Raw genomic sequence first — 24791 nt, forward strand, 5'->3', positions numbered from 1 at the left:
TAACTAGGAGCTAATAATGAGAACCATTGATCAAACACAAGGTGACTTGCCACTGAAGTCTGCAAGTACCAAGGCACTGAATGTGTTTTTGGGTTGTCTTCCTAGATAGAGTGTTGAAGTCGACAGGAAGAGACTTGTCGAAAGGTAGGCAATAATATGTCCTACATTAATTGACATGAAATGGGACAAGAATGATTTGTTTTTTGAGGAATCTTTGAGCATTGGTTCAAAATGACGGAGGGCATGAAGAAAGAATATGCTTGATGGGTTGATGGAGGAAACAAAAGGTTATCCCTTGAACAATAGAAGGCACAACAACAGTCTTAACCATGCAGCACTAGACTCATGAACACCAAAGAGTGTTAGGATACAGAGATGCAAGAACATCGGGGTATTTAGGCTAAACTCATAGGATGGTAAGATTCATATTGAGAGGCCGTCACAAGGAAGGTTTATCTGAGGGAGTGCCATGTTCAAGGGAATGACTACTACCAAACCACACTTTCAAATACTGAACATAGTTGTATTGTCCACTTTCCCCATCTGATTAGTTTAGTGAGTCTACAGGGGTAAACTCATTGATCTTTTCATATTTTGATAGTCTGAAAACGACCCCAAAAAGAGAAACTCTATGTCCTATCTGATTAGTTTAATGGGTTCAGATAGGCAAACTCGTTGATCTTTTCATGTTTTAAGAGTCTAAAAAGAATCGTAAAAAGAGTGACTCTATACCTTGCCTGTGTAATTTAATGAGTCCATACGAGACAACTCGGTGGTATTTTCATATTTAGAGAGTATGAAAAGATCGTAAAGAACGTCTCGAGGGTGGTCCCTTTGTCATAGTTTTTAACCGGTTGTGACAAAAGTTTAATAGTATACCCGGATCGGTTACTTTTCCATGAGTTAATCTATTGAGTCCAGATAAAGAGAAAGATCAATAGATGTTGACCTCATTTTGTTACGAGTACGAGGAGACAGACTAAACTCGATATTCGTCGTGAATTTTTAATGAGTCACGCGACGACAAACTCAATACCTTCATCGAATTTTAATGAGTCAAATGAAGAAAACTCAAGGTATCTTTTTCAGTTTAGTGAGCAAGGAAAAAGAGGTAAAATAACTGTTCATTCCTTCTTTGTAGATTTAATGAGCCCGAAGAAGGGAAAAACTCAGGGATTTTTCGATTTAAGAGCGAGAAATTGTCTCAAAAAAGCAAGTGCTCTTGTTGTTGCCATAGATTTTTAATGAGCCCGGTGACAAAAAATCGTGATTTTTCAGTTTAATGAGTGAGAAAAGTAGCTAAAAGAATGCTCGGGCTGTCTTCATAAGTTTTTAACAAGCCTGAGAAAAAACTCAGGATTTTTTTTAGTTTTACAAGTGAGAATAAAACACCTAAAAACAATGCTCAAATGATATTTTTTAGTTTAATGAGCTAGAAAAAAAGTGAAAAAGAGTTGCTCAGACCGTTGTCGTATGTGTTTAATGAGCCCAACGATGAAAAAATCGGGGATTTTTCGATTTAAGAGAGAGAAATTATCCCATAAAAGAAAGCGCTCATTGAGAATTGCATGCGGTGATTGTTGCCATTCATTCCTAAAAGTACTTTCATAAAAAAAACAGAAAGAAGTAGAAAAAAGCAACAATTCCTGTCAATATGGGGTCATGCATGATAATAAATAATGGGGAATGGACTACTTCCTCTTTAATTATTTCAATAAATCATGTCTCCAAAAATAAATGTAAGAAAGTTCTTGAGCTTTCACATTCACCCTTTTCACTATTTGAGAACTGTGAGAGCGTTTTGGAGCCAAAGAGGAGCAAATTTTCCATGGATGATTGCGGGAGATCTGAGCGACCATTCGATGTGCTATCAATCTAAGGTAGATTCCAAAACCATGATCTTTTCTTTACTTAAACTCTATTATGAGTTTCTAGGGTGGATTTTTGCAGATCTGGGGAGCCCTAAATTAGTATTTGCACACTAATGCCCTATTGCAGGCCTGTAGGGAGTGTTAAATGTCCTTTACGATCTGATGTAGGGTGTTAATCCCCCCTGTGTACCACTGGGGGGAGCGTTAAAGCCTTAGAGTGCATTTTAAAAACCCATGCAGTGATTCTTGAAGCTTTGTTGCCCCATTTTGACTGATTTTTGGGTTGTTTTGCACAAGTTTCAGGCCATTATGACTAGCCTATGGAGAGAACGGGCCCATGACAGTGAGGAATTGCTGATGCTAAATGATCCAACATGCTTAGTTGAATTGCGCCGATGCAGTTTGTTTACGTATGTAAAGTTGGACTTGATGAAAGGGTAGGAGGACTTGTTGAGATGGATTATCCAGCGGTGGGATGAACATGAGCAAGTGTTCAGGATTGTAGATCATGAGTTGTCCATTGACCATGATGATATTTACTTTTTAACTAGTTTATCATGCCGAGGAGCACAAGAAAACCTGGCCGAGGTTAGGCCTGATCTTAGATCCACCCTAGAGCTGGTTCAATCTTACTGTATCCCTGAGAGTGAACTCGTCAGAAAAAACGTCCCAATAGAGAGTGTTAGAGCCTAGATTTGCCTCAGGTTGAAAAGACAAGGTTCTAGGTCTACATCAAACCACGCTCAGCCTCCTAGCTAGCCCTACGAGGACAGGAGAGGGCTCTCTCCGGGTCAATCTCAGCAAAAGATAATCGATGGGGCTTGATATGACTGATTTAACAACTGATCTTAGGCTAGGTATGAAGTGAAAGGATTTAATTTGAGTTTTTGGGGGTTTTGTTGGAAAAAAGGGACGGGCAAATTTTGGGTTCGGGGATGAGGACTAGTTTTTGTAGAGTTCCGGTTGGGGCAAGGTAGGCAGTAGTTTTGATGCTTTAGATTAAATGAATGGATGGAGAAGACCATTGAGGAGATAAGGAGGGCGTGAGGGTATCAAGAATCCTCCTCAAACTGAAGAAAACATTGAGAATTAAACAAAACTACAGGCAGAGCACAAAAAACTCATGGATTTTACCTTTGTCACTTAACTTGTTTAATTCAGAAGTAAAGAGAAGGGAAATAGCATACATAAAACATCAATGAACTTACAATTACATGAAGAAACACACCATCAAAACACAGAGCCACAAGGATCCCAACAAGTGCTGCAAAACCTTGGTCTTTCCTTAGCCAAAAATGCAGAGATAAAATGTACAATGATGTGCCAAGCAATCCCAAGTGTCCTATTAGAGCCTAGATTTACCTCAGGCTGAAAAGGTAATATTCTAGGTCCACATCAAAACACACTCTACCTCGTAGCTAGCCCTACGAGGATAGGAGAGGGATCTCTCCGGGTCAATCTCAGCAAAAGATAATCGGATGGGGGCTTGAGATGACTTAAAATGGGAACTGATTTTAGGCTAGTAAATAAATATGAAAGAGGTAATTTATTAGATGACTGAATTTTCTGGGTTGTATGGGACAAAGGACAACATGAGCTGGGAAATTAAATTAAAGACATAGAATATTTCGTGAGTCAAGATAGGCAGGAGGTTTAGCAATCAAACTAAAATAACATGGAGTGGAAAGACTGTTGAGAAGCTAAAAAGGGCATACACATGAATCCTTTTCAGACAGAAGAAGAGACACAAAGCATGAATGCCTTTCCAAGGCAGGGCAGTAAACTGGATTCTACCTTTCTTACTTAAAAGCATTCAACTGGAAATGATCATGAATGGACAGTAAAACATAACAGGATACATGAAACAGAAAGAAGAAACATATGCTAAACTAATACCACATGAATCTCATGAATCAGAGCTGCATCATTTTATTAATCTCTGGGCCAAACTGTATAGTGAAGCACTAAATTTTTCTTCCAGACCCTTTTCCAAAACTCAGACCTCTTACAAATGATTTACAATACAATAAATAGACAGATGGATGAAAATAAGGAATTGTTTGATCATTATTAACAAACTGAAGTTGAAGAGCTAGCCATCTATTCTGAAAAGGAGCAGCATTACATGTGAAATCTGTTTGATGACCAATGGAGAGGCGGAAACTATAGCTATAGACCCTTTGAATCATAACTGAAGTCAAAATCGAATCCTATTCCTTTGCTAAATTTTGAGCCTAGAATCGTGTAGTTGCTGATTTTAGGCCTAAAAACTCCACTTCTTGAATGCCACTTTGCACATTCCTACACAACTGCCCTCAGATTTCTGGAGATGCGTTTGCCACTTTACTAAAATTGGGAAAAGATCTCCAATATTTTAATGCTAAAATATGGGTCAAATCCGCCACATATGTTCTTTAAATCTAAAGATGAATCGAATGCCCAAGTATAGTAATGACTGCCACCTAGGACATTTTTCAAGCCTTGCTAGAGGTCAAATACTTTTAATGGGTTATGACTAAATGCTTATGCAATGAAATTTTCCAAACAAGGTACTGTAATTATTAGATTATGTTAATTCTGACAAAGAACTCCTTGTATGTTTGGAAAATATCATGAAATCGCAAATGGATATCAACCATGATGTTGGCCTACGCCAAGAACTCCTTTCCAGCAAAACACCCCACGCCAAATGCAACTGCACCAGTTGAAACGCAAGAGACCTGGGCTCCATGTTGGGGTTGCAAGGTGAATATTACGGCAGTAGCATCAACATATAATGGAAAGACATGGCTAATACGACTTTTGCTTCCAATAGTGCGAAGTTCTGACCCACACATGTTTTTGGACCAGATCCAAATGGCACAGTGGACGTTTTTGCGACCTTCTTTAATCCCTTCATTAAATCGCCCTGGATTTAAACTCATTTTCATAATTTCCAAACCACTTCCAAACACCAGCTAACATCAATAGTCGAAGCCCACAAACTTACTTGGATCACTAGAAAACCGAATGGATTTGAAATTTGGTGAAGCGGCGGAGAAAATTTGATTGGGGGCTCTGTGCGCCGCGCACAAACCCAGTGCACCGCGCTCACTGGATGCACCCTGCCCATTGGAAATTACACAGTAGACTTCGGCTCTATGCGCCGCGCGGCCTATGTGTGCTACGCCTTCTCCCAACGCACCGCACAGCACTCTAATACCCAGTTTCAGCTCCAAACTCACGATTTCATTCCTCCACATCGACTTTTGTGATGTCTTTGGCATGCAAATGAATTGACAATTGTGGAAACATCTTATGCATCAAAATGATTTTAATTCTCGCTTCCATCTTTGTAGTGTTTCAGAATTGGCATTTCTTCCCTTTGATTTTTTGGCTAAAACGATGGCTTTTTGGTTGATTTGTTTTGTAGGGATCACAAATTTGAATATACCAATTTGAATAAAGTATCGTGGATTGTCATGGACATTTGGAGACATAACTGCCCGTGCTATTCTTTGAGAAAGGTGATGAAATGGTAGAGTTTGGATGAAAACAATACTAGGACCTGTATATTTAATGTGGGAATCTATAGTGCTTGACAAAACAACAACACATGATGCGTCAACAACTAGTACTTCTCCAAGTGCCAAATTTTTCTGTACAACAGACCCTCTCATAGCTATAAAAGCAAGGCCACACCCAACCAGTTTCTATCTCAAAATTCCCTCACCACCAAAAACTCTAGGATGCGCCCTCCTTTTCACCGTAGTTGACATTGTCACATCATTAAGTGAACAGAGGTATGCATCTGGCTGACAAATAATTTCTCCACCAAAAGTGGCCAGATCAATCGGAAGTATTCTTGCAAGAGACGGTGCTGCCACTCCAACAAAACCATCTTGGGAGCCAGAATTCACAAATGCAGTGGTTGCAAAATTCTTCCCAAAAAACCATTGCCATATACCGCCTCCATTCTTTGGAGGCAATATGTTTTCCATCTGAATATATCTAGACATATAGCACATCGTACCAGGCTTGGCAATGACTATCTCATGTGGTTTTAACATAATTTGCAGTGTCTGAGCTTCTCCACCCAATATCTGGAATGGTGTTACCGCTGCCTGTGGACTCTAGTACATATAAGGCCGAAACGGAGTAGAAAGTGAAGGAGCATCCACTGTTTAGAGTGCCACCATTGCTCACCAAGGCTGCGCCTGAAGATGTTGACAACTGGAAACTTGAAAACTGTATATGACATTTATTACAAAGAACAAAATGACGACTTTCTTCAAAATAGGGTTTTGAAGAAAAGTCATGATCAAGCAAGATAACAACGAAATTTTTCAATGAGAACTTATTCTGATCTTCCCTTAGGCCTACTGTCCTGTAAATGACTGAAATCAACTTTGATGATCTTTGAGAAATTTTGACCAACCTAGGAGGTACAACCATGAGGGAAACAGGTGAAGAGACCCTTCCGTCAGACATTGGCATGACCCTAATGGAATGCAAATAGAAGCGCTGAATGAGACACATAAAATGAGATGCAATAAGAGAAATGATCTCTGATGGAGGGATGACCAGACCGACTCTAACGGAGAGGATTAGGTCTAGATCTATGAGGGCCATTTTATGGTTGATTGTGCATTTGGTGGGGTCAAAGAGTCCCCACATTGCAACAAAGACCCAACTATTGCTTGTAGTTGACTGTGTCCAACCTCAGATGTTCAACTGGTGTGAAACAGTGGTTTTCCAATTGAAGGCATAATTGAATGCATGCAAGACTCGAACCCAACAGAGTTTCGGGTATGGCACTGATCTGAATTTGATCCTCAAACAATTCCATGATTGTTAAGAATGAATGACAGACTTCAAGAAATCTTATAACTATTAGAAATAACCTTTGAATAATGGTAATTTGTAGCCAGCATGGAGCAATGAGGACGTTCGGTCAAAGCGCACTGACTGTTGGCCCATGGAGATTGTGCATGGCTCAAAAATGGTAGTTGCATAGACAACTTTCAGTCTGCTAGGATTTCAAAGAAACATGCATTCATACAGCCATTATGCTATTATAAGCAAATTCTATGATAAGGGTACGTACCTTTGGTCCTAAGTTTGAGAAAGCCCTTAGGGTCCAAACCCTTCTTGGAGTTCCCTTCTTCTCTTTTGTCCTGCAAAACAACCAATTCAAAGAACATAGCAGTATATGGACAAAAACTTATAAAGAGACCATCTTCATGTTATAAAGAAAGGTAGTTAGTTATGAAATCCAAACAACCATTTACATACGAATTCAAACATGAATATCATTAACATAAAGAAGATTCATTTCGGGAACCAAGACATGTGTTTCTTTTATTATAGACAAATAAAGTACATAAAAAGGAATATCTTCACCTGATTCACCTTCAGCAGGCTCCAAGCAAAGCTTCCTTCCGGATCCGTTCCAGCCTCAAGGCTCTAACAAACTCCTTCCATGACTCTCTCCATGATGTCATAAATGGTGGATGAACATCAACACACAAGGAAACAAAGGTTTCCTATACAAAATGGGGGAAGTGCATAAGGCACAAGGGACTTCAGACTTGGTCAAGGGAAAAATATCAGCATAATAACCTTTCTCTCTCTTCTCTCCTCCTTTAGGCCTTCCCATTGAGGTCCTTTTATACCTTCTCCAAACTAGTTTTTTAGTTAGGAGTTGGTTGGGAACAGTTGGGCCACGGGCTCTAACAGGTGATCAACAAGTAAAACCCGCGATCTCCACCTGAAAATAAGGAGTTTTATATTTTTTTAAGTGTTTTAATACATACACGCGGGTTGGCTATACATAGACCCGCGTATACACACGTTTAACTTAGGGCAATGTCACATATAAGGGATAAAACATTGTTTTTTTAAATTTTGGGACCAGGTCTGGAAGGAGGGGTTGCCCTAGGCCATGAGTGTAGCATCACAAATCATAAGAGTGAGATTTGGAGCTATAACAGATGCCCCCTAATATATGAGGTCAGAAGGGGTACATGATGGCTGAAATATATTATGCAAGTACATGGAAAGGAAGTTTGTCAAAAACCGAGGAGGACTTCACCAGAATTCAGCCTGCCAAGCCACCAAAGGAGATCAGAAAGAAACACTGTTTGAGGCGGGCATACCCATGCTCAGAAAAAGTAAAGCATGTCCGCATATAAAGTACAAGCGGATCCACTAAGTATACAAGTATAAATGACTTAAATATACATAATCGATCATCTGATCATGATGAAAAAGTACATGTTTGAATATCACATATAAGACTGTCAATGATGCTGAAAGATACAACGGATCACTGATATCAAAGACTGATCCTGTTGGGTCCCTATAATACTAGTGATTACCCCATTACTATTGTAGTTATACCCCTTATTTATATTGTTGTGCCCCTATTACCCACATATTGTTATTTCTGTGCCCCATAGAATCCCTCTATTATTATTTTTGTGGCTTTATATTATTATTGTTAGGTCGACTGGATTATATTGTGACTCCTTAGACTCCTATATATAGAAAGGAGGTTTTGTCATTTGTATCATCCAGGAATGGTTCATTTATGTAATGTAAAGGAGGTTTCCCCCTCGAAGAGGCTGAATTCTAAGGCGTTGATCTTTCTTTTCTATATTTTCTTGAGCTGGTTTCATAACATTTGGTATCAGAGCTTTGGATTCTAGGGTTTCGCTGCTCCAAACAGGTCATAGTGGCATTTTCGATATAACGTTTTTTCTGTAATGTTTCAGAAGTTGCAAAAAAAGCCCATGTGAGAAGAAATCACGCTGAACCTTGGGTCCGAATTTCAGATTTGTTTGCGTGATAGTTTCGGAGATATGATCTGAGGAAGTTGGTCTTTTTGCAGACTCCTGAATTACACTCAAAACAGGTGACCTAGGGAAAATCGTCATAACTTTCTTTCTGAGCATCGGATTGAAATTTCGTAAGAAGTTACAGAAAGAGGACGGACTTTAGTTTTATTTTATATATTTTCCAGAGTCAAAGGTTGAAAAAGTGACACGTGGCACGTCGTACAATTTCGCTCTACTGAACTAGTCTATAATCAAGTCACTGTGGGAGATTTCACATAACTCTTCCTTGGAGAATCCAATTTGGGTCAGACTTGTGACATTGGAAAGAGAACACAGAGGGCTACTACAAGTCACAAATTCAGAACTAGATAATCAGAAAGTACAAAGATACATCGGAGGCAATATCGAGCTCCTACAAAGTGAAAAAAGGTGTGTAGATTTTCTTTAATTTTTGCTTAAGCTTGGTTTGAAAATTTATTTTGAAGGAATTCAAAGGGCATATTAGAGAATTATTATCGGTAATGGATGCCCCGAGGAAAGAAAATGCAAACACCTAGTAAGGAGCCTGAAAGCTCTAGCATGACTCATGAAGAAGAAGAAGAAATGCTATATGATATATCAAAATTACAAGAACAAGTGCAACGAGTGTCACTTGGACAAAAAGCAACAGAATCTAAAATGGATGGTTTAAGGAAAGATGTAGAAGCTAAGATGGATGGTTTAAAGAAAGGTGTAGAAGCTAAGATGGATGGCATGGAAGCTAAGGTGAATGACATGGACGCTAAAATTGATGGCATGGATGATAAGATGGATAAGTTGCTACAAGAAATGGTCACTAAGGGTGAAAGAGTACTAAAGGAAACTCATGATGAAAGAAATGTTAATCATGATTCCATAGACTCTAATGTTGGATAGAAGACTCACCATGTTCCAAAAATCGATATGAGGAAGTTTGATGGCAAGGATCCCACCACATGGATATTACAGATGGAGCAATTCTTCGATCTCAATAATGTGCAAAACACACAAAAGGTACGTATGGCAACATTATATTTGGAACCAAATCAGTTTGTATGGTATCAATGGCTTTGTTCTCATAAACAGTTTATCACTTGGGCAATTTTTACGGAAGAATTGATAGCACATTATGAGGATACAAAAAGCAACACTTTTTTTAGCCAATTGATAAGTCTCAAACAAAAGGGTTCAATAATGGAGCACATTGAGGAGTTCCAAAAATTGAACATAAGGGTAAAAGATATTCCAGAGGAGCATAGGATTGATGTGTTCATAGGGTCTTTAAAGGATAATATCCAACATGATGTGCGCCTTTGGGAACCTAATTCATTAGAGAATGCATTCAGGTTAGCAAGAAAAATGGAAAGCAAAATTATGGCAACTAGGAAGCATACCATTCACAACTATAAAGATGGAAGTGTTGTTGCCCATAGTCTTCCACAACCTACAAGGTTGACACCACAACAATTGGAAGAAAAAAGAGCAAAAGGGCTTTGTTACAATTGTGATAGCAAACACACAAAAGGTCATAAGTGTGCTGAGAAGAAATTATTCTACATAGATTGTGAAGAGGAAGAAGAAAAGGAGCAAGAAAGGTCAAAAGAAGAGGATATATTCCAGGAACAAAGCCTAGATGAAGAACAAATAAATCCGACCATATCTTGTAATGCTTTAGCGGGAATTACCACTCCTCAAACCATCAAGATAGAAGGACAAATCAAGAAGAAAAAGGTAATAGTGTTGATTGATTCAGGAAGCACCCACAATTTTATTCATTGTAGGGTAGCAAAAGAATTGAATTGCTTCCTATATCCAGCACCAGAGTGTCAAGTGATGATTGCAAATGGAGGAACAATAAATTGTTCTGGAAAGTGCCATAATATCAAGCTATCCATGGGAGAATATGTATTGACTAGCCCAATGCTTTCCATTCCAATGGGAGATGCTGATGTTGTACTAGGAGTCCAATGGCTACAATCCTTGGGTACAATAGCTTTTAATTTTCAAGAAATTTTCATGAAATTTTCTGTGGAAGGAAAGGAAGTTGAATTAAGGGGTATTGCAGGGAAACCAGGAAAGATAATCAGCTCTAATGGCATGACAAAGCTTCTAAAAAAGGAGCAAAGAGGTGTAATTGCACAATTATGTTCGCTAGATGTTTCCACATTGGAATCATCTATTTCTCCAGATCTCCAAAAAGTCCTGGACAATCATTCCAAGGTATTTGAGACTCCCAAAGGTCTCCCACCTATGCGTGATCATGATCATGCTATTCATCTGATTCCAAGAAGTGTTCCTCCAAACATCAGGCCGTACAGATAGCCATATGTCCAAAAAAGTGAAATTGAACGTATGGTTGCAGAAATGCTAGAGGCTGGTATAATTCAACCGAGTCAAAGTTCTTTCTCAGCTCCAGTAGTATTGGTGCACAAGAAGGATGGATCATGGCGCATGTGTCCAGATTATAGGGAGCTCAACAAGCTCACTATTAAAGATAAGTTCCCCATTCCTGTCATTGATGAATTACTGGATGAATTGCATGGATCAATTTACTTCACCAAGTTGGATCTTCGTTCGGGATATCATCAAATCAGAATGAAGATTGAAGACATTCCGAAAATGGCATTTAGAACTCATGAGGGTCATTATGAATTTTTGGTCATGCCTTTTGGCCTTACCAATGCACCTTCAACATTTCAAGGTTTGATGAATTCAATTTTCAAACCATTCCTTAGAAAATTTGTGTTAGTATTTTTTGATGATATACTAATCTACATCAAGTCTTGGAAGGATCATGTTGAACATGTTGACAAGGTGCTACAACTATTGGAGGAGAAACAATTATATGCAAAAAGATCCCAATGTTTCTTTGGAGTCCAGGAGGTGGAATATTTGGGTCATATTGTATCTCATGAAGGAGTTAAGGTAGACCCTAGCAAAATTAAAGCCATTAAGGAATGGAAAATCCCCACATCCATAAAGCATCTGCGAGGATTTCTTGGGTTGACAGGGTATTATCGCAAGTTTGTTAAGAATTATGGGAGAATAGCAGCACCTCTAACAACATTATTGAAGAAAGATTCATTTTCATGGACTCCGGAAGCAACAAAGGCCTTTAAACATCTTAAAGAGGCAATGTGCCAAGCACCAGTCTTAGCTACGCCAGACTTCACAAAAACCTTTATTGTGGAATGTGATGCTTCAGGAAATGGAATTGGTACTGTTCTAATGCAAGATGAAAGACCCATTGCTTTTGAAAGTCGTCCAATCAAGGGAAAGTTTTTAAGCAAAGCTATTTATGAGAAGGAAATGTTGGCAATACTCCATGCACTTAAGAAATGGCGACCCTACCTAATGGGAAGACACTTCAAGGTAAAAACGGATCATGATAGCCTTAAATACTTTTTAGAACAAAGATTATCCTCTGAAGAGCAACAAAAGTGGGTCACAAAGATGTTGGGTTATGAATTTGAAATCATCTACAAAAAAGGGAAGCAAAATGTGGTGGCAGATGCACTCTCAAGAAAGGATGAGGATATGGAAGCATTGTTGTGTGCCATTTCTATTATCCAACCAGATTGGATAAACGAAGCAAAGGAGGAATGGAAGAATGACGAAGAAGTGTGGGCACTTATTCGAAAGCTACAACAAGATTCAAGTACTTCTGATACATTTAACTGGAAAAATGATTCGTTATGGTACAAAGATCGCTTATACCTCTGTAAGAATTCCCAGCTAAAACAAAATATTCTTATGGAATTGCACACTTCTCCCTTAGGAGGGCACTGAGGATTTTTAAAAACTTACCACAGGGTCAAGAAGGAATTTTTTTGGGATGGCCTTAAATCAGATATTCAAAAGTTTGTAGCGGAATGTTTGGTTTTCCAACAAAATAAAGTTGAAACAATTAAGACATCGGGTCTATTACAACCTTTATCCATTCCAAGCCAACGTTGGGAGGAGGTTTCAATGGATTTTATCACAGGTTTACACAAGTCTGAGGGAAAGAGTGTCATCATGGTGGTAGTTGACAGACTTACCAAGTATGCACACTTTTGTGCATTATCACATCCATTTAAAGCCAGTACAGTTTCTACTGCATTTATGGAAACAGTTCAAAAGCTACATGGAAACCCAAAGATTATTGTAAGTGACAGAGATCCCATTTTCACTGGAAATTTTTGGACAGAATTATTTTCTTGTCTTGGTACTCAGTTAGCTCATAGCTCATTTTATCATCCTCAATCTGATGAGAAAACTGAGATAGTAAACATATGTTTGGAAGGATATCTTCGTTGCTTTGTATCTGATAAACATACACAATGGGTCAAATGGTTGCCTTTGGCTGAATGGCAGTATAACACTTCCTTCCATAAAGCAACAAAAATGACCCCATTTATGGCACTTTATGGGTACCAAACACCATCAATCACATCATATTTAAGAGAAAATTCTAAGGTTCAAGCAGTCACAGAAACAAATTATAGTGGAACCGGAAGCAGTCACAGAAACAAGAACTCGACAGCTACGAAATCGATCATTTTCAGAGTATATTATCAAGTGGAAGAAATTATCCGCTGAAGATTCCACATGGGAGGATGAGAATTTTATGCAGAAGTATCCAGAACTGCTCAAGCATTGAGGACAACACTTTTTTTGAAGGAGAGGGGCATGTTGGGTCCCTATAATACTAGTGATTACCCCATTACTATTGTATTTATACCCCTTATTTATATTGTTGTGCCCCTATTACCCACATATTGTTATTTCTGTGCCCCATAGAATCCCTCTATTATTATTTTTGTGGCTTTATATTATTATTGTTAGGTCGGCTGGATTATATTGTGACTCCTTAGACTCCTATATATAGAAAGGAGGTTTTGTCATTTGTATCATCCAGGAATTGTTCATTTATGTAATGTAAAGGAGGTTGCCCCCTCGAAGAGGCTGAATTCTAAGGCGTTGATCTTTCTTTTCTATCTTTTCTTGAGCTGGTTTCATAACAGATCCCAAAAGGTACCAACTAAACATGATGGAATAGGATGGTACTACACTGCAAACTCAGGTGCCAGCATATAGAATGTCGCCATGACTGACTGCAACATATAAAGTGGAGTGGTATCAACTAGCAGCAACAGGAGCAACTGTCAAGTGAACCAATGAATGCTGATACAACCTGAGGTCTTCACTGACTGCCGTGGTACATTTCTACACCATGGGAATAAATGATCTGAAGTCGACCATGTGAGAAATCATTTGATTACCGGTCATTGATGTATACCGTTAACAAACGCGAGACTACTCACCGATAATGATAATGAGCATCAAGGTACCCAGTACAATCTAACAAGTGTGAATAGATGAGTTGGAGTCGAACACCTGTAAGAATCTATCGATAAGGAGACAATGATGGTTTCCCACTGTCGATAGCGAAGGATCTGCCACTAATGACTGCAAACCCCAAGGTATTGCCAAATGGACTCTAGATCTTTGCCCCAGAGCAATGAGTCGTAGTCAATAGGGAAAGATCCGCTAGAAGGAAGGCATTAAGGCATCCTTCATCAATCTAGCGCGAGTGTAACCCGTAGGCCAATAATGTGGAAGGAATCAGACGAAAAAGATGTAGTAACCCAACCGAAGTACGTTTCCGGCGTACACAAGATGTGGCTAGCACACGGCAGAAACCCTCTGAACCAACCAATAATGAAAGCTGACACAGAGGCGAGGTATCCACCAATAGGGTCAAATGGAAACCAAGGTACTGAACGAATCCCAATGTGTGATAATGTAAGTTGACGTCGAACACAAGGGAAACCACTCAGTCAAAGACCCATGATACTGATCGATGCTGAGCACAAGGTGACTTATCAATAATGAAAATAGGGCTAGGGTGTGGCTCTAGGCCTGTCCTCAGAGAAAGATGTCGTTGTCGATAAGGACAAGACCCGCCAGCAAGAAGTAAATGGGGACCTTCTCAAACCGGCACGAGTAAAGGACCAATATAACTGATGTGACGATAGACATGACACTGACAACCAGGGATGGCCGACTGAAAAATGAGTCAAGAGACACCGCAGAGAGGCCGACTCAGGCTAACTTCCCTTGAACAAAAGCACGACTCAATGTGACTATGTGGCAGCATATGATGACTCTGTATAAGTTCGTCATGCAGGAGGCACGAACGAACCCTCCATATGATTGGAAGAGATAACCAATCGGGGGAGAACTGACTCAATAACAAGGTTAAGGCGTACCTAAGTCAAACTAAATCCTGCCCAAACGGAGGAGACTTTGTTTTGAGTGCTTTGTTCAAGGGCGACACGACTGACTCTAGCTGCCAACAATAAATGGAAATACTGTCCCGTTCCCGCTCTTTTTGGAATATTTAATTGTTTTGTCTTTTTCTGTTAAGATGGAAAAAGAATAAAAGAATGCTATGGTATAGTGGAAAGAACGAGTGTCGGTGAAACATATGATCTAGTTCCTGGGAAAGGAACGTTCCTATGCTCAATGCAGGGAGGTGAAAACTGGTCGGTGACACTCAAAGGTATGTTCCTTCCACGGGTCAAGGTGTGTCAAGCTGCAGAAGTCAAAGGTATGCAAGGTTGATTTTGCAGACATCATGGTTGAAAGTTGGCTTAAACACGAGTCCAAGTGAAGCCGACTCTAGGCCAAAAGGTGCAAGTGGTCAACATGCACTGCAGTAGTACAACTCAACACAAAGGAGCCTCTAGGGTATAAGGCTAGAACAAAGCGGAGAAGCTAAGAGGAATGAGTCTTCAATGCATAAGTCATGGCGGGACTACAGAGGACTCCTGAGCCTACTCAAATCGGAGCAGCATGGGCAACAAATGTCAGTGAGGTGCTAACTACGATGCCCATGTAAAGGATGGCTCTACCATCATGTCATGATTTAAAGAATCGGTGAGTGAAGATGGCTTACGAACCATAACACGATGGGATCGACCTTATGGCAGATGTATCAGTCAAATGGAGGCTAGTATGCATAATGCAACGGAAAAATGGTGTCCCTAACCTATATGCCAGTGAGAACACGATACCTGCCATGACGGGTTAGCAGTCATGGAACCGTCTCGAAACTGAAAAACGTCCAAAATGTCCTGAAAAACAAACCATTCTCGACATTCCAAGCTCCCAAGTTAAAAGTCACATGAGGCCAAACAAAATAAAATTTTGAAAAATTTTTGCATTTTCAAAACTTATAAAAAGAATTTTGGACTCACCATTTTTACCATTTGAGTTTGAGAGCAAAGGTTTTGGAGCAAAAGGAGCAAACTTCCCATAGCCAGATTCAACCATTCAAATTCGTCAAAATCCTCCAGGTAACTCTTATACTTAGGTTGCAATTGATTGTGACAGGTTTTAAGATTTTTGATTGATGTTTCACTGTTGAACTTTTGTCAAAAATTTCCTCGCGGCGTATACGCGGGTTGGTAATATTGAACCCGCGTACACGCGGGCCCTATACGCGACTGTGTGCACAGGGACCCGCGTATACGCCGCGAACCATTTTTAAACAAAAACTAACGGTTTTGAATTGATTTTTTCTCAGGATGCCTGTCACGTGGTGTGAAAGAAAGCACACAGCGGTAGATAATGAAGTTATGAATAGTCCAAAAGCATTAGATGCCCTACAGGGATGCGGTTTGCTTAAATTTTTCAAATTTCCAAATATGAAAGCAAACACGCGTCTGCTTGAGATGCTCATTGATTATTGGGACGTCGATGAGGAAGCCTTTATGATCGATCAGATGCCGCTCAGGGTAGAAGTGGAGGATATCTATTTTATCATGGGACTTTCCCGAAGGGGAGAGGTAGTACATTCCCGAGGCAGGACACGGAGTAGCCTCACGATAGAGGACTATGTACAGATATACTGCCCGGAACATCCCAAGAAGGTTGGGAGCCATATTTCCATCACACATGTGGCGATTTTATCACTTAGGATAATCCTGTTCACCATAGCTCGAGTGAACGGATCATCCTCTCTGCATCAGGCATCACGGCTAACCATAAGTGTGGCAGTTGCAGGGAAAATTTTAAGAACCCCCCCTAAATTTATAAATATAATAAATGGGCGAATCTCCATGGTATATAGGAAAAATGGAAGGCGATTTTATCAATAATATAATATGTATATATAATTTTTTGGCGAATATCTCACCAGGCATGGCGAATATTTTACTCAATTATAAAATCTTGTAAGATCTTGGCGAGTCTTTCACTAAATAATAAAACTTTGTAAAGTCCTAGTGAATCTTAGAATAGGCTACATGCTGGTTTAATTCCCCCATTTAAATAGGCTACATTCCAGGTGAATACCATGGGTCAATACCATGTGCCATTTTGGTGAATACCATGGGTCAATACCATGTGCCGTTTTTATTTTTATTAATTCTAATATTAGGGTTAATAATGGTTTTTTGCATGGTATTAATAACAATCTAGTCCATGGTATTTGTCCCATAGTATTTTGGCCATAGGTTTCACCTAAATATAACCCATTTTTTGAGTGTTCGTAAATATAAAAAAATGTTTTATTTGTTTACCATACCTCTCGTTTATTTATATTTTTATTAATTTACCATACCTCTTTTAAAACTATGGTATTTGGCCCATAGGATTCACTTAAATAAAACCTCTTTCTTTAGCCTTCATAAATAGAACGAGGGTTATGGACTAAATATAAAAAGAGGTTTTATTTATTTACGATAAGTCTAGTTTATTTATATTTTTATTTATTTACCATACCTTTTGAGTAAGTATAAAAAGACGTTTTATTTATTTACCATACCTCCACTTTACTTATATTTTTATTTGTTTACACCCTTACATGTATATAAGGTGACTTATGGAGTAAATATAAAAAATGTTTTATTTATTTACCATACCTCTCGTTTATTTATATTTTTTTTAATTTACCATACCTCTTTCATAAATATGGTATTTGGCCCATAGGATTCACTTAAATAAAACCTATTCTTGAAAATGGGCGAATGGATTCACTTAAATAAAACCTATTCTTGAAAATGGGCGAATGGAAGGTTGTAAGTCCTAATTTCAAGGGCTAAATTTACCTTATTTACCCTCTCCCTTAAAATAAGGTGGGCTATTTGAGGTGATTTGTAAAAATGTACTATGATACAAAATATTCGCCCACTAAAAATTTAAAACCCCTTAATTTCGCCAAAGGGCGAACATTCGCCCCTAAAATTATCCTTGGGCAGTTGACTGTCTCACTACTATGTTCGACTGGTGTACTCCTCTTCTGGCCAACATGAAGAGCCAACTCACTTCTATCGGGAGGGGACAGACCAAGAACTTTGGATATGGGACTATCTTGTGCACTTTCTTTTTCGAGAAGGTTCCCGCACTCCGCCCCAGGGTAGGAATTTCCATCAGCACCCCATGCGATCCACGCATGGGCCGGTGGGCTGATCTAATGAAACATCTGGGGGGTGGGGAGGTCCCAAGGACTGCCTTCAACGATGATTTCTTCATCTGGTGGGATCAGCAGATCATCGCCGTGGATGACTACCCCTATGCTGGGCTGGATTTCTGAGGAGATCCTGATCTAGCGTTACCACCGAATGCAGCATGGGGCGAGATTGGTAAGAATTTTTGATTTTATGATTTTTTTGGATTTTTCAAATATAATGATGAATTTTGAAAAATATTTTTGATGAGATTCAAATGACTGATATGATGATCATGTTCCAGACATTGGGCCAGTACGACCAGATGGATTCCCGCGGCATGGACGGCGCGGCCGAGGAGCCGAAGAGGCGGCTGTTGATACAGAACGGACTCTAAACAACGTCCAACGACACTTGGCGAGACTGAGCTGCCGAGTACCGATGGCTACTATAGAGGACCTTCCTGAGGATATGCAGCGTCATGTGGTTGGCATGCCACGTGACTGGGTTCGCACTTTTCGGCGTGTGGCCACTGCGATAGTTACATACTTAGATGCTCATCCTGAGCCGAGGCGTTAGATATTCCAGACATGATTATGGGCATTTGAGTCCCAATTTTGTATATTTTTGGACACACATATTTACACTCGAGACGCTTTATGATATATATATATATATACAGTTTGACTTTTTGATGCTTGATTTTATTGTGATGAGTGATTGATGTGCCAGCCTAATGCTTGATTAGCGATAGAATCAGCTAACCAATTATGAGATCTTGGAATATGAAAATAATTAATATAAATAAATGATCTTTGCAACAACCTCACCCTTAAATACTAGCGATATAAAGATGGATCCCTTACCCGATAAATGTTATTTAATTGAGACACTATCATTGAGAATCAAGATACACTACCAACGAGTCGATCCCATGAGAGATTGCCTCGGATAATAAATTAATAACAACAATATACTCGGCCATATTGTTTGAAGCAGGACCGATACATACACCTCTTGATGCCATCAATTGACCAGTTGGATAATAAAGTACCCAAGCCGCGGAATCAAGATTCCGAGTGTGCCGACTAGCACCATCGGCAAACCCAAAATAGACCAAATTATCCATCAACACCTGCCACAGCAGACCAAAAAGTGCTGATATCAGAAAACTCTCGATGATATATGTACAAATATACATAAAGTACAAAGAAGCCATTGCCTGGCCAAAACTAAGCAAAGTACTTCTTTAGGTAGAGCCCGTTTCGGGGCTCCGCCAGCTTGTTTCCCTCGAAATCAATTAACTCATACGATCCTTTTTCTAAAACTCGTTTAATAATGAAAGGACCGTACCACATAGGCTTAAATTTGCTTGCCCCCAAGGTGTCTTTATCTTGGTCATAGACCAAGACAAGGTCACCTTCAAAAAAGATTTGAGGACGGACATACTTATCATACTGTGTTTTAACCCTTTTCTTGTGAGCCTCATTCATCGTGGCGGCATCTTCGCGCTGCTCATCGAGATGTTCCAAGTGAACTAGGCGCTATTCAAGACTCGAAGTCTCAGGAAGGAGCTCAACAACTAAATTAAGAGATGTAATTTAACATTCAACCAGAAAGATAGATTCCATCCCATAAACCAACTGAAAAGGTGTAAAACCAGTAGTCGTTTTGATGGAGGTTCGGTATGCCCAAAGAGCTAAATACAACATAATGTGCCAATTGGACCGATTTTTATCGATCTTTCGTTGGAGTATCATCTTAAGAGTTTTATTGACTGCCTCGACCTGTTCATTGGCCTAAGGATAATAATGGGACGAATTCTCCTGGCAGAAACCTAATTTAAGAGCCAATTCGGACATCAGTTGATTCTGGAAATGACTGCCATGGTCAGTGACAATCTCTCTTGGGATACCGAATCTTGAGATAACCTGATTGAAAAGAAAAAATGCTGCCGTGTCACTATCATTCTTATAAGTAGGCATGGCCTCAGCCCACTTCGTAAAGTAGTCTACAGCCACGATAATGTACTTGTGACTTACCGCTGAAGGCAGATTACAGGTTGTAAAATCAATACCCCACTTAGTAAAGGGACCGACGGTGACAACGGGAAAAAGAGGAGCTGGATGCACACACATCTTCCGAGTAAAAATTTGACACGGGTGACAGCGTTTGACCGCTTCCACACATTCTTTAAAGAGTGAAGGCCAAAAATAGCCGGCACATAAGATGTGCTGGGCTATAGCAAGCCCTGATAGATGACCACCACAAGCTCCACTATGGAAGTCATTGAGCATGGACTCTGCTTCCTCTAAGGTTAAACAACGCCGAAGGATTGAATCAACCCCTCGATGGTATAATGTGTCACTGATGATAACATAGTTTTTAGCTAGGTGACGTAATTTTCGACGTTCATCCTTGGAGAAAGTAGAGGGAAACTTCGAAGTCTGGAGATAGACTATGATATCTCCATACCAAGGGTCGAGTGAAGAGATGAGGAATAAATGTTCGTTGGGAAAACTTTCCTCATAAACAGTATCCTCTCCACAAGGTAGCTCAAAAATTAGCTCTGCGAAAACCATGGATTTCTTAGACTTGGCAGACAAGAACTCGAGATCGAATTCTTGCAAAATGACTATCCATCTATTATATTTGCCCCCAATCACTCGCCTACTGAGGACAAATTGAAATGGATTGACCGCTGCTAAGACAAAATTTTTGCGTAGCAGGATATAATGACGGAGCCGCTGGACAATGTGGACAACTGCCAAGGCCAACTTCTCAACCAGAGAATAGCGAAGTTTAGGACCTATTAAGCCTCGACTCAAATAATAAATCACGTGCTCGGCGAGAGCATCGTCCTCCTAAACGAGAACCATACCAATGGTTGATTCTGCTGCAGCGAGATATAAAAGGAAGTCTCTACCATAATCCGGTGGACTCAAAAGCGGGGCAGAGACTAATGCCTTTTTCAAAGCATGAAACAACCGCTGCACAAAGTCGTCCCACACAAATGGAACTCCTTTCCATAGCAAACACATGAACCCTTTACTGATCTCGGCATAGTTTTCTATAAACCAAAGAAATTAGCCTTCCCTTGAAGACTTTGAAGTTGTCGAATTGAGGACGGCGGAGGCAACTGCACTATTGCCTCAACCTTGAAGGGATCAACCCGAATCCCTTCATTGGACACGATGAACCCTAACAACCGACCGGACGTAACCGCAAAACGCACTTGTTGGTATTCAACCGGATTTTATAAAAATGACATCGCCCAAAAACCAATCGAAGATGACTAGGGTGATCAGTTCTCTTTCGAGAACGAGCAGCGAGATCATCCAAGTATGCCTCGATGACATGTTTGATGTCGTGGAAAGCATATGACATAGCCCGCTGAAAAGTGGCTCCAACATTTTTAAGACCAAAAGGCATCTTTCTATATGCAAAGGTACCCCAGGGACATATAAAGGCTGTCTTATGTTGATCTTCAGGACGGATAGAAATTTGATTATAACCCGAAAAACCATCCATGAAGGAAAAAATTTCATTACCCGCACACTCGTCGATAATCTGATCAATGAATGGTGTGGGGTAATTATCTTTCGGACAAGCCTTGTTTAGGTCCCGAAAATCGATGCATACTCGGATTATTCCTTTCTTTTTATCCACAGGGACTGGATTAGAAACCCAATCAGTAAGAGGAACAGGGTATATAAAACCCGCCCTTAGCAGCTTCTCAACCTCAGCTTTGATAGCTACTGCTTTCCTAGGGTTAACCGGCCGAAGCCTTTGACGAACCGGTTTGGCATTTTCATACGTCTTGATCTCATGTTGAACTATAGAAGGATCAATGCCAGGCATTTCCTCATAAGACCAAGCAAATACATCACGAAATTCCTTAAATAGGTCGGTGTAAATTTGAATTTCTTCAGGGGAACACTCAATTCCGATGAAGAGATTCTCGATGACGTTAGGGTACCTAGAGATGTTTATAGGTATCGTTTTTGAAATCATCGACATATTACCTTCAGAATGAATGTGTGCTGGAGCCAAAGGGTTTGACACCGTACAAACATCACTAGTGAGGAGCTCGGAGAATCTAGATTCTACTTCCTACAACAGAGGAAGAAAGTATGAACAATGGTGTAAGTCTTCCCAAGGTCGATCTATACCCATCATTACTTCGAGGATTGCTTCTTTAGAAGGTAAAACCGAATCTAAGCAGTCCAAGGAAGAGGTAGAATCAAGGCTCCAGGCCGGGGCCACATGACCATCTAACTCCTCTTCGGAAAAAGGAATAGAGTGGTTGTCTGCAGAGTCTACGATAGACTAATATCTAAGCTTAGCTACAGATATAGGAAATGCCATTCCATTTACTTGTCCTTCAATTAATGTGGTCGTAGGTGAAGGCAAGGTCCAAGGGTCTAAAAAATAACGAGTTCGAAAGAACTCTTCTCAAGGAGACTCCTTAGATGATGAAATAACATTGATTTTAGTGAAAGGAGAGGGAAGATCAAATGTACCCATCAATGAGGAATACATCCATACTCCTAAATTCTCAGTAGGCGGGTGAGGGTTATCCACTAAAGGAACATTAGAGTCCGAGCTTGCTTGAGGATCGACTGGACAATAGTCCAATTGATCAACCTTAACGATTTTTCCCTCATGAGGAAAGCAAATGACACGAAACAGAGTCAAAACAACGTCATCCATTTCGTATACCCAGTTCCTTCCTAATAGGAGATTATAGTCTAAGTTAGCATCTATGACTTCTACTTCAATTTTGACGACCTTCCCCCCAACACATATAGGAAAGGCCGGGATAATCCCATGCGGCTTATGAGAATGACCATCAAATGCTGTCAAGACGGTGGGTGAAGGAACAACCGAAGGCGATCCAATAGCCTTCCAGCATGACATCTACATGACGCATGTGGAAGCTCCTTCATCTATAATGGTGCGAAAAATATTTATTTTTTGGTATGTAGACTTTATTTGGAAATCCATATGATGAGGGAGTCACTTTTTGACATTTAACATGTCAAAAGTGAGCACTAAAGAGTTAGCTGGATCGACTGCTCCAATCGCAGAGAGTAAAGCACTTAACTCAGCCGAACATGACTGGAGAACCTCTAAAGCGTACATGGCGCATGGACTTTGAGCCAGATCCTCCACAATGGAGTAATTCTGGGCGGCCCTAGCATTAGGATTAATAGTCGTACGTTTAGCGGAACCTTTCGGTATCCGTGGTATAGTCTCGACAGGGGGTCGCTCAATATGAAGGTCAGTACTTCCGGGAACAGTCTTGTCCTTGGAAGTTTCGGCTTCACCATAATCACGTGACCGAGTAGCCACATGGATGTTAGAACCCATCATGAAAACGTTTGACGATTTTTCCCCTTCCTGGTTGCCCCCTGCGGAGGTTCCAGGGTTTGAACTCGTGCCAGCAAGAAGTTGCTGCCCTTGGGGAAATGGGTTGGTTAACACAACTTGAGAACTAGAAGTCCCTTGCTGTCCGAACAAGCGCTGAGCATCTTCAATCTTAGGGCAGAGATGAGTTAGATGGTCTCCACTGCACAACTTGCATGGAAACTTGACTTTCTTTCTCGACTCATTTCTACCACCACTAGCATTGTTGCCGGACTTATTTGCATCAGGCTTCCCATCTTGGTTCTTTTTCTTACCTCGTCCTTTCTTTTTCCCATTGGAATTTTGATTTCCTTTGGGGTTATCATATTGGACGACATTAATTGAAGAAGTTTGGGAAGCGGAGGGATTAGACGACGTGACTTGGTTGTTAGAAGCAGTTTGCAAGGACAACTGTTGCAATTGATTCAACAAGTTCACTGTAGTTATGTCTATTGACCCAATGATACCATCCGCATGCAGACCTGGCTTCGACTTAGCTACGTCAACCTTAGATCCAGGAGCATCTGGCAAGTATTTTTGTAGGATCCCAGACTGAGAGTAGATCAATTCTAATTGTTGGGCCCTAAAAATGGCTTTCTCCTCAGAATAGACCCCAGACATGGAGAAATCCTTGGAGATCTCGGGTTGTAAAGATTTCAAAAACCACTCGAGACGGTACTCCAGAGGGATTTCGGCTTTAATGAGCCTCTTTCTCCGTCTCCATTCCTGAATATGGTCAGAAATGTGAGTTGCCTTATCCTGACAAAAAGTGGCCAGAAGTTCAGTTCCGGCATCATAGCGGACAGGCAACTGGAAATGATTTAAGAAAATATTGGCTAAGTCAGCGAAAGATGTAAAGATGCCCCCTGGCAACTCTATATACCATTTGGCCGCATTACCAGTCAATGTGCGCTGAAAGAGTCTCAACCTAATCGAGTCATCGATAAGGGAGTTAGATGAGCACCAAAAGTGGAATGTGGTCACATGGTCGCCTAGGTCTTCACCACTCTTCCCTTCGAATTTTGGAATGCCCGAAGGGAGTTTGGTTGGGACCGGAGGCCAGGCCGGATTGTACTTGATTGGGTCATTTGTTAACTTAGTGAGATTTGGCAAGTTCAACGTTGCCAGAAACGGAAGCCTAGGAGGACCTTGGGGATTCCACCCAGACTGGGTAGAACTCCCAAAGTTCTGAAAAGATTGTCCTAGAATTTGGGAGGCACCAGGCTGCCCGAAGTAAC

General features: G+C 40.3%; 1 pseudogene; it reads right to left on the reverse strand.

The window, feature by feature from the left end:
• Positions 1-5173: 5173 nt before the first annotated feature.
• Positions 5174-24791, reverse strand: part of LOC149174471 (uncharacterized) — a 138871-nt pseudogene continuing 119253 nt past the window's right edge.

The sequence above is a fragment of the Pinus tabuliformis genome, chromosome 4_1, assembly GCF_031772625.1.
Source record: "Pinus tabuliformis cultivar Carrire ecotype Pingquan chromosome 4_1, CPIR1, whole genome shotgun sequence".
NCBI classification, from domain to species: Eukaryota; Viridiplantae; Streptophyta; class Pinopsida; order Pinales; family Pinaceae; genus Pinus; species Pinus tabuliformis.